The sequence below is a fragment of the Thermobia domestica genome, chromosome 8, assembly GCF_964235325.1.
Source record: "Thermobia domestica chromosome 8, izTheDome1.hap1.1, whole genome shotgun sequence".
NCBI lineage: Eukaryota > Metazoa > Arthropoda > Insecta > Zygentoma > Lepismatidae > Thermobia > Thermobia domestica.
This window is the reverse complement of record NC_137461.1, coordinates 270820381-270832933: the sequence shown is the minus strand read 5'-3', so window position 1 is coordinate 270832933 and position 12553 is coordinate 270820381. Positions and strand designations below refer to the sequence as shown.

Sequence of the window (12553 nt, the reverse complement as noted above, 5' to 3'; positions counted from 1 at the left end):
GCTCTATGGATGCTACCATGGGGTACTATGGGATTCGGCTGCATCCTGACTCATATAAATATATTAGTTTTCTTTACTTAGGGCGACAATACGTCCTTTGTGTTTTACCAATGGGGCTGAAGTCAAGTCCTAGCGTTTTCCAGAATATAATGAATTCTTATTTCGGGTTAGATACTAGAAACTTCGTAGTAATATACCTGGATGACATTTTGTGTTTTAGTAATAGTATTGGGGATCATTTTAATCATTTGGAACATATCTTTAAAATTTTAGAACTAGGTAATTTTGCATTAAACTTCAGGAAGTGTAACTTCTTTCAGAAAGAAACTTTATTCTTAGGACATATAATAAATGGGACAGAGGTTAAACCAAATCCTAAACAGAATGAAGTTATTAAAAACTTCCCAATTCCTACCACTAAAAAAAAGTTAAGGTCGTTCCTTGGGCTATTATCGTGGAGAAGAAAGTTTATTCCGGATTTTGCTGCTTTGACATCACCTCTATTTGATCTTTTGAAAAAAACGAATAAATTTGTATTAACCCCAGAAATTTTAGAATTATTCAAAGAGTTGAGAATATTAATAAGTGAGCCACCCGCATTAAGTCAACCTGACTTCAATAGGTCATTTCATTTGTTTACAGATGCTTCACTGGAGAATCTCGCTGGATATCTTGCGCAATATAATGACAACGGAGATATTCTAGTTATTGAATATGCTAGTAGGAAATTAAAAGTACATGAAATCTCATATTCGGTTTTCCAATTGGAATTATTAGCAGTGTTATTTCTGTGTGAAAAATTCTCATATTATATATTAGGTCGGGAAGTGGTAGTGCATTGCGATAATCGTGCTGTAATGTTCGCTTTCACTTTGCAAAATTTAGATTATAGAACCACGAAAATGTTGCTAAAATTACAACGTTTCGATTTAAAATTCGAACACATAAAAGGGAAAGATAACGAAATAGCCGATATATTGAGTCGGAATACACCAGAAGCAGATAGTGATCCAAGTAACTATTATATAAATTTCGTATCATATGATGCTAAAGAGTGTTTCGAACATCAGGAATTAATTGATTTACAAGCGTCTGACGGATATTGCCAACAGTTGAAACAACGCCTGAATGAAAATCCGAATTGCGAAAATATAAGGATGGTAGAAAATGTACTTTTTATAAGAAGGTCTAAATTTAAACCTTGGTTACTTGTGATCCCTATGGCATTAACAGATAAGGTAATATCATATATCCATAATGTTGGACACTTTGGAATAAACAAATGTATGAAATTAACGAGAACTCTATTCTTTTGGCGAAAACAGAAACAAATGTATACGCAGTATATCAAGAATTGTGAGTTATGTGCTCGCACAAAATTTTCGAATCAGGTTCTAGCGCGAGAAGATGTACATATCCAGGCGGATAGACCACATCAAAAGCTGTGTATCGACTTGGTGGGGAAACTTCCATGTAGTTTTGGGTACTATTTCATTTTGTCTATTATTGATGTATATTCCCGTTTTGTATGCTATTTACCGCTTAAAACGTCTACAGTTACAGAAATTATTAGAGTCTTAGAGAAAGATTATTTTTATCTCGTTCCATATCCTAATCAAATCGTCTCGGACAAAGGCCCCCAATTTCTTTCGGAGAAGTGGAAGAAATATTGTGAGGAACATAAAATAAAACATATTTTAACTACCCCATACAACCCGAAAGGAAACGGGATAGTGGAGCGCTCGCATCGAGAACTTAACCGTATAATCCGATTAATGTGTCAGAACAATCATACGAAATGGAAAGAATTGTTAAAGACGGCTCAAGACCTCCTTAATTATTCATACAATAGTAGCATTGATAGTACACCGGCAGAATTATTTATGTCATTCTCAGCAACTCAAAAATTTAAAGAAAATTTTCCATGGCCATCAGAATTAGTAAGAGTAGATAAATCAAAGAGATTTATCCAGGTGACCCCTAGATTCTTAACGAAACGAAAACGAAAACAACAGTCAAAATTAGTAAACCCAGTAGAAGTACGAATAGGAGACTTGGTGATGGTTAAGACTCACTTCTTATCTGACGCGTATAAGAAAATGATTCATAAATATATGCCGACATATAGCGGCCCGTATATTGTAAAAAGAAAACAAAATAACTATGTAGCTCTAACAGATTTAAATGGGAAAGGAGTTCCAAGTCAAAATCTGTCGAATATTAAATTGTTCGATTGTTCGGCGGAAAAGAAACAAGAGTTATTACAAAATCCCACATAAAAAAATAAAATAAAAAAAATAATAAAAAAATATATATTTATTTCTTTTATTTTTTTTCTCCAATCGTCGGGGAACATTGTTACAGTTCACTGTTACCGTAAACAGTAACAATATTATTTCATACGTTTGTATATATATAAAAACATAGATTTTATATTACTAAGTAACATTGATAAACCTATGGGTTATTTTCGAAAGGAAGTATTACGGTCCGCATATCCTTAATCTGCAATAGCTGGTGAACACAATACGGTTGCTGATTATGTTTATGATTATGTACTACACTATCGGTATTTAGGATTGTTCATCATAATACAAATTCCCTTTTATAGCATGTAAATAAGGTTCAAGAGGATAATTATAGCGTTGATTAGACATGCAGAGCAGAAACACATAATATGCACGTTAAAAAAAACTGAGTGAATAATCGTATTGGTAAAGTAGGCCTATCTGTGTTAATTTATGGTACATATGTAAGTTGGGTTTTATTTCCGTAAAATTAGTAAAAGTTAATGTTCCTTAGATTAGGGAAACTTACCGACCACTGCTGATGCGTTTCAGGCTGAAATCTTTATTAAATGACAGTAAGTGTGGTTGTCATTAAACCGAAATGATATTGTTTATGTGTTTGCCGGATGTTGAAAACGGGAAGTGCAGTAGTTCAAATTAAGTATAAAATTTATAGTGGATATACAGAAAAGTACCAAAACTTCGAAATTAAGTTAAATTAAAAATTTAGGAGGTGAAATAATATGAGATTTAATAATAAATTATATATATATATATAATTGGAAATATGTTTAAAATAATAGTAGTTGTCCTAGAGGGCACTATGATTTCCGGTGCAGTGAAAAAAATGTAGTAAGTTAACAGTGGTGAGTTTATGTAGGGCGGTACCCAATAATTAGAAATTATTGCCAAAAACACTAATTGGAACTATAAACCTTAGTTAAAAATAAATTTGAATAACCTTAGAGTGTTTGGGAAAAATTGAGGTACTCGCCAATTATGTAAGTGACATAAAAATCTAAACATAACATTTCAGGGGGAATTTGTAACTAAGCTGCCATTTTGTTCTGACTTTGCAACCTCAACTAAAACAATTACCTTGGAAATTTAAACTGTTTATAGTGATGTTAGTTTTGCAGAGGAAATCTCAATTCTTGACCATGCGAAGCTAAATATCTGCAGTTGCACAAACCCGGGTAGGCCTATGGGGGAGCAAAAATTAACCTTATCGCAATTATGTTCTGAAAGATTTATGAGTGTCTTTTCGACATAGTCATCCATGTTATTGATTGTAGATATGGAAATTTTGACAGTAAACAGGCAGTGAATACTCATTATAATAGCTATATGCTATAATGGAATAATCGCTGATTATGAGCAATGACTCATTGTTAGTCGAGATAGTAATTGTCTCATATGCTTCAGTCTAGATAACAATATCATCCGTCAATCACGGTCAATACCTCACGGAAATGTAATAGCTTGAATATATTATGAAATTGAAGTGCTTTGAATAAAATGTTTAGGTTAAGCTAGTGTAGGTTAGTTAGGGTAGGTTTTCTTTTATTAGTTAGTAATCTCTGATGATTTTAAATATGTTTAAACTTAATTAATGCAAGTGATAGAACGTATGGATAATAGTAATTTGAATATGGAAATGTGTCCGTATGCTTAAATATCCGAATCATATATAAAATGAGCGCTCTACGTATATTGAAATGTGATAAGATGTTTAATATATATATGTAAAGCACCTATTAACTAAGTGATATGTACTACAGACATATTCGAATTGTTAAATATTGAATAATAATATTAAATGTTTAAATAAGGTGAACAGTTTAGCAGATAAATGTAACTTGAAAAAAAAAAAAAAAAAAAAAAAAAAAGGAGTCCGTGAATTGGTATTACCGTGAACTTTTATGATGCGATTAGACGTTTATAGGATCTGTATGATCAAAATATGCTGAATATCTCAATAAACGATATCTAGACTGATTAACGATAAATATTCTAATCTTAAAACTAACTACGTAAATGATCTTAGATATATATATAGTATTCATCGTTTATTGTACTGTTCCATATACATAGCAATACACCTGTGAATTATTAATAAAAAAACTAGGAGTAACAATAAAAGTGCATGTTTACACATCTTCCTTTTGAATCTAACTCCACTGATAGAAATGGATTTATTTTTTTTTTCTCTCTTTCTTCTTTGTCATTGTTGATGTCTGATTTTAATCGTCTGTTAATAAGAGAAATAAATACGTTACTGAATTTCAAATAAAATTTACTCTTTTATTATTATATATAAATTAATAATAATATGTAAGTTGAATAGAGATTCAGGGGATGACTGGACACAATTCTAAAGACGCATTATACTTCTCGCTGGAATGCCATTGCCACAAGTTCTTGGATGTGCAGGTAAATAAGTCAATTTTTTTTTTGTAATGAATAACTGTTGTGCATAATAAATTATAGCATGTTTACGTCGAATATAAGAAATTTGTAGGATTACTGAATCTAATTGTCTCAGCTTAGAATATATGTACGTTTTTTTTTTCTCTCTCTAAATGTAGTAAGCCATAAAGGAAACTACAATGTTTCTTAACCATTTTAATTTATGGCTCTTTTTAAAGATAAATTATAGACTTCCAGTCAAGCAGCTACAGCATCATCCCTATTTATTCGAGGATCATGGTACATACATCACTCTCTTTAGATTAGAACAGCTTTTGAAACGGTAACATTCACATTTCCCTAGCATGTCCCTGAAGTGAGAAATTTTGAGAGTAATGGGCATTTTTTTTTTTAAAATTGATCCCCTCTGGATTCCCCTGTGTTCCCACGCACAGATCTCAAAATCAACTAGGAAATACTAAGGGCTGTACTAAATGTGTATACAAAATTTCAAGATTCTATCTTGAGTAGTGACGGTGAGGAAACTATTTAACAATAAGCTAAGAACATTTCCACAATGCCCCAGATGACCCGGATGTAATATAAACATTTCCTCAGACATCCCTATTTATCCTAGGATCATGATTTGTACATTATTCTCTTCAGAATAAAACAAATTTTCAAACGGTACCCTTCAAATTTCTCCATCATGTATCTGGGGAGGGTAAATCACGAAAAAAGGAATTTTCTGTTAAAAATATCTTTTTTCTTAAATTTTTACCTCTGTGGACCCCTCCCCCTGTTTTAAGGCAGAGATCTGAAACAAATCTGAAAAATACTGAAGGGTGCACTGGGTAAATGTGCAAAATTTCAGTCTTGTAGGTGCAAAAGTAAGCCCGCGAAAAATATTATTCCCCAAATACCCCAGATTCCCGTATAAAATAGGATCTCGGGTAACAGTTTCCTGAGACATCCCTATTTATCCTAGGAGCATAGTACGTACATCATTTTCTTCAAAATAGAACAACCTTTCAAACGGTACCATTCATATGTCTCCATCTGAGGCGGGAAAATCACGAAAAAAGCTATGTTTGGTAAAAAATATCCTTTTTTAAAAACATTTTTGCCCCTCTGGACCGCGCTGTTTCCACGCAGAAATCTGAAAACATCTGAAAATTATAAAGGGGTGCACTGCACTAGTGTGCAAAATTTCAGTTTTCTGAACGCAAAATGTAACCCGCCAAAAAATAATAATAATACGCATAACAAAAAATATCTTTTTAAATTTATGACGTCATCACATACGATGCCTCAACGCAGAAAGGCATGAAAGCATATATAACGTGTTCTAAAATGCTTCCAGTCTTGAAGAAAACGAAGTAAAAAGCCTTATTGGTACTTTTTTAATTGAATAATGAAAATTCTACTCTATCACCTAAAAATAGGTGATATAATTTAAAAGCTTAAGCATTAAGGAAAAAGTACAGCATCGTTTATCAAAATGACACTTTTTTCACAAAAGTTATTAATATTTGGCAGGGGCCTATTTTTAAAAACTCAGAACTAGCTTGCGGCATGAAATACATAAATATCGCCTAAAGTTATAAAATTAAAAAAAAAAAAAAAAAAAAAAAAAGTGATAGGACCCCTCTAAATACGCCCTATTATCTGGGAACAAACAAACAGACACGCACAAAAAAGAATTTTTGTCTTAAATGTCGATGGTGATTTCTTCGTTGGAATAGTTAACGATTTAAAAACCCAAACCCAATGTTACGAAAAGAAGAAAACAGGATTTTCCATAATCATCCTCTGCATGACACTTTTTTTCATACTATACTGTACATTTGAGTCTCATTGTATTATGATTGTTAACTTCCATAATCGAAATAACAGAACAGAAACCGGAATTTACTTATGTTCACTTTAAATTAATTTATTTCGGAATTCGATTTAAATCAACGATTTTTATTTAAAAAATCAAATGATTTAAATCGTGATTTAAATCAGACTGATTTAAATCAATCCACCCTGGTGCAAACGAAATGAATAAAAATTCGTATAAATTGAATGTTCCAAAATTATATTTTACGTCTGAGTTCTAGACCCCTGGGCGGGGCTTCGTCAGGAAAGCGGGAAGAAAAACGCAGCATTCTGCAAGATAGAAAAATACTAAAGAAACCGGCGTTATGCTGGTTATTAAATTCTTCAGTCATTTTTTTAAAGTCAGTTTTAAACTCTTTGTCGACCTACAACAACAACGATAAGTATGTAACTGTCATAAACTTTCAAATATAATTTATTGAACTGCAGATACGATAAATTCAATGACTCCGTTATTTGTTATGTGCATAGTCTACCTAGTATAAGTTTCTTTGTGTTATGTTCTTTATGATAAAATCAAATTACTAAAATATATTACTTCAATATAACTCCTAATATTGTGATTTATTGCAATTGGTTATGGTGAGGGTGGAACAGAACTTCCGTTTTGTTTAAATAACATCGATAACAGTGCTTGTGTGCAGATAGCTTCAGGTTGTTATTGGCAAAGCTGTCAATGCACGGGCGCTGAACGAATTCCAAGTTCGATTCTCGAGCTTGGTTATTACATTGGTATCCTTTGCCATCCACAATAATCATAATATATGAACCAACTTCGTATTGTTCTATAGCTTCAACTTTTCGTATTTTCCATTCCAGAATCCAATATTTAAAAAACATGAACAATTAAAGATAAGACTGACAAGGGAAGGTCACGAACTGGCTCTGCTGAGATCCCAATGTGACAATTGTGGCAATGTGACAATGTGCATTTGATATGTTATAACTAGACGAATCCCAAAGTTATACATGCCACCGACCGGTCGGAATATCGTGAGTTAGAACATATTTTATAATGTAAAAGCTACAAAAAATTAGCTGGCATAGTAGTTTGAACCGAGTCATTTCTTTGGAAACGGTTGGGTAGATGGAAAACTTTGCGATCACATATCCATTTTCAAGGACACACTTTTTGAGGTAAAAATGTTTGCCCCAAGTTTCCCCGCATGGTTCCAGACGGGGTCCAGCTCGTAAGTTTCAAATGGCAAATGGGTTAAGTAGTACATCGTTTGAAAGCTGTTGGGAAATAAAAGATGATGGAGCAAGTTTCAACTCTCTACAACAACCCTGTGCAAAATGACGGCGGGTCAAGATGTAAACAAAAACATTTGAAAAGTCTATGGCCACCCCTATAAATCAGAAATCAATCTTTTCATCTATCAGAACTTTTCAATTAAGTTTTTGTTTACATTTTGACCCGCCGCCATTTTGCTCAGGGTTGTCGCAGAGAGTCGATACTTGCTTCATCTTCTTTCATTCCACAACAGCTTTCAAACGATGTGCTACTTAACCCCCTTTGCAATTTCAAACTTTTTAGTTAAACCCGTCTGGAACCCAAAAAGTGCGCCCTTGAAAATGATAAGATGGTGTTCGCCGAGTTTTCCATCTACCCAACCGTTTCCGAATAAATGACCCGGTTCAAACTATTCTTTTTTATCTTCTGTGTTACAAAATATATTTTAACTCACGATATCCTACCGGTGACACGTAGAATTTTGGGATTCGTCTAGTTATAACATATCAAACGCAAACACAATTGTTTCATTGGAATCTCAGAGGAGCCAGTTCTTTACCTTTCCTTGTGAGGCAGATTACGTCATAACTAAATTATTCTTCTGACACCGAACGGAATACACTGACTGACTGACTTTAGTCTTGTTAATAAATTTCGAACTTTAACCCTCAAAGGACCAGGGGGGGGGGGGCTATAAAATGTCCACACTTTTGAATATCGTTGTTTTGATGTTGAATATTTGTGAGCCCCTTCTCCATATTTTTATTTTGTGTCAGTAAGTTTCTAAAATAATTGTTTCGATGGGACAAATCTTTCTCCTCTGTTTCGTTGGTTAACAATAAAAGCAAAATTCGACGGTGGACACAAAATACCCCCCCCCCCGGTCCAATTAAGTACCTTGAATTTTGGATTTTTTTTTTTTAAATTTCTGCTTTTAGCTGGCTACTGTGTTCATATAGTAGACAAATGACTGTCTACATCTTCGCCATTAGCAGTACAAGGGTGATACTCCTTTGAGAATAGTTGTACAGTCTGTGAACAGTCTTTGTATAGTTTTCAGTGCGTTGTGTTTCTTTTACAAGATAATAATGAGTAGATATTTGTCGGAAAAAGAAATAGCGGAAGAACTTTCTTCTAATGTGAGTGAAACTGAGTTAAGTGGTTTAGAAGAAGATGTAAGTGAGACCGACAACCATGTAAGTGACATCGAAAACATTTATGATTGTAACGATGAAGTTTACCATTCCAGTGACTCGGAATCGGTAACATCAAAATGTAATGATAAACCGAATGTGAACGATAGTAAGGGAATGTATGTTTCTACAAAGTACATAAAGCAAATCTGGTATAGTGTACGTTGATAAACCACCACCTTGTCTACGAAGAACAAAGCAAAATATTATACATGAACGACCTGTACTAAAGCCAGACGGTGTTGTAAACAATATTCGTGAATCTTTTCTGAAATTTTTCACAACGAAATTCTATCAGAAATCGTGAACCATATCAATGAAGAAGCATCTAGGAAAAATATTGACCCCACCAATGAAAGTGAAGCGCTTGTACTTATAGGAGTGCTTATTCTGATTGGAGCAAATGTTAACACTAACTTAGACTATCACGATTTGTGGTCTGATGATATAGGACGATCTGTATACATTGCAAGCATGAGTCGGAACAGATTTCGTTCTCTCCTCAAAATTCTTCGGTTTGATGACAAGGCTACGAGAGAGCAAAGGAAAGCTGAGGACAAATTTGCACCTTTACGCGAAGTGTTCAACCTTCTGAACGACACTTCCGAAGTATTGTAAACTTGGAACTAATACAATTATTGATGAAATGCTTTCCCTTTTCCGCGGAAATTGTAAGTTCAAAGTTTTTATGAAAGAGAAACCTGGCAAATACGGTATACTCATCAGGATGTTAGCTGACTGTGATAACCGATACGTTTATAATATGGAAGTGTATGCCGGTAAGGAAGAGGGTACAACAAGTGCCTCAAGAGGACCAAAAGAAGTAGTGAAACGACTTGTCACTCCTATAAAGAATACAGGTAGGAATGTCACTACAGACGGCCAGACAGGTACTACACGTCTGTACAATTGGCTGAAGATTTTTACACTGACTATGGTCTTACATTAGTAGGAACATTACAAAGCAATAGGAAACACATTCCTGAGGAACTGAAATCCATCAACAATAGGGAACTACATTCTAATATGTTTGCATTCACTGATCCCAACAGTGGAAAGCCTCCGGTAACAATAGTGTCCTATGTAGCTAAGGAAAAACCGAAAAAACTTTTATTACTGCTGTCAACTCAACATAATGATGACAAGATATCAGATACTGAGGGAAAGAACAAATCAGACATAAATTTATTCTATAACGCAACAAAAGGTGGTGTCGATACAATCGACCAAATGGCACGTAAATACAGCACCAAGAGAAGTACACGGAGATGGCCACTATCCGTCTTTTTTACGCTTATTGACATCGCTTGTATAAACGCATATACCTTGTACACAATGAACTTTCCTGATTGGAACAAAACAAAAAGTAATAGAAGGCGCTTGTTTCTTCAAGAACTGGGAATTGAACTCATCAAGCCAAACATTGAAGAACGCACCAAAAAAATGTTAGGGGTATGCAGCGTAATATTGTTTCCTCAATGGAAAACGTACTGAAGAGAAAAATCACCACACATCGTCAGGACATTGCACGGTCTGCAACAACAGTCAAAGGTAGGTGTCATGTATGCAACTCCCAGGCGAGAACGAAACGTGAAAAACAAAACAAGCTTCCTAAAACAATAATCGTGTGTACCAAATGCAGCAGATTTGTTTGTGGGAAACATAGTGAGAAAGTAAACATTTGTGAGAATTGTCAGCTCGACACTGAAAACTCCGCACTACAATGTTACGTACATCAATAGCATATGAACAGTGGCGTACATTGTTCAAGAACTCAAAATTAGTGTGATGTAAACATTGCCAAGATTATAAATTTAGTATTAGCTTCACATAATAACATATGAAAGCTATGTATGGTATCATCCGTCCAATTAATTTTATTGAATAGTACTCAGCATACAGTTACATACAAATAAGCCTAGATATCCATGTGGACAATCATAAATATTATATGAAAAGGTGTATTTGTTAATTATACTAAATTTCACAACAATAAAATCTCATTTAAGTGCAATAATACAGTGGACATTTTTAACTCCCCCTTGGTCCACAGCGAAACGGGTTGACGCTTGGTCCTGCGAGGGTTAATGAATGTAGCTAAAACTGAAAAAAATTAAGTGTGTTGTCTAACAGTACCTTTTGTGTGTGTGTGTGTGTATATATATATATATATAATATTTAGTGTCCCATAAAAACGCTTGTAACATGTCCCCTGTATATCTAAAAGCTAACAACGCCAGTGTGTTCTCCCATACAGATATAAGAACTTGGAGGAAACGAAAAATATATTTCGAAGGAAAATATTTTAAAAACAATACCAATTTGAAAATATTCCTGGAAGGATTATTTAATACATTTAAGATTTAACAAGGAATTTGTCTTTGCTATAATGGAAGAGTATATTCCGAGAACAATGTAAAAATGTTAGCAGAATATATTGTTTGCTAAAAACACAAACTATTTACATAACACGATGGAAAACATTTTCTATTTATTTTTAACATGTTTTCTTTTTCTTATTTTAAGTTTAGTATTCAACATTCGATAAAATGTACTGGAAATAATATTAAGGGGGGCACCAAAGCCGTTAGAAGACATAGTGCCCTAGTAAATAAATAAATAATGTAAGATTTTTGTACGAAGACTTTGTTTCATGGTATGGATGAGAGATAGTTGAATCATATGTTACAAACAGGTAGACTTTTGTTGCATATTCTTTTATTAAATGTTGCTAAAGTTAAAAGAACGTTTTTATTTTCTAAGTGAAAAGTGGGTGTTGTCAGTTTTCTATAATGTAACAGAGACCTACGAGATGTAGTGACAAGCAGTTGACTAGTTATTCTGACCAGGGATGCTTCCAAAGTTGAATCTTGACTCGGGACGACCTATATATTTCCTGAAAGGGTTTGTCGAGCAAGTTCCAAAACAGGTTTCAGCTCCTTGGCCAGATGAAGTGCATCCTTATATTGAGGGTTCATATATGTCCTGCTTTCAGTAACTTCGAAAGTGTGAGAGTTACGTAACCCTCACACCTTAAAAACAAAGACTAAGTCCTGGCATCACCATCTTCTCAGGACCATGGCGTGTGAGTTACATGGCTCTCACACATGCCAAAAGCAAAACGAAGCTCCGTCAAACAACATCCACCCAGAGCCTTCTCCCCTCTCATTACCTGAACCTTGTCGTTGCGAGAGGCCTTAAACCCCTGAAGGGTGACCAATCGATTACAAAGAAAGAGCTGTTTGGATCGAGTAAATGAGTTCAAATTACCACCACTAGTTTTCACCTGACTAGTAAGTCAAAATCAGTTGAACGTTTTTGTAGCGCGTGATCCATCAAACAACTCGTCTAGATCAGCAGTTGACGAATATATAAACGTACGGATCTGACAACATAAATAAGTGAAATCGAGAAAAATATAGAAATTGAAATACACCGAATGTGACATCTATCCATGACAGTGGGTCAGTTGTGATACTAAATGACTTGATATTGATCGGATATTATGGATATACTTTTCTCAACTTTATAGGACCATTAATATG

General features: G+C 34.1%; 1 protein-coding gene across 2 annotated transcripts in view; it reads left to right on the top strand.

Moving 5' to 3' along the window:
* LOC145693625 (uncharacterized) overlaps nucleotides 1–12553 on the top strand; it is a 65702-nt gene that overhangs the window by 45038 nt on the left and 8111 nt on the right. The gene's annotated exons all lie outside the window — the stretch shown is intronic.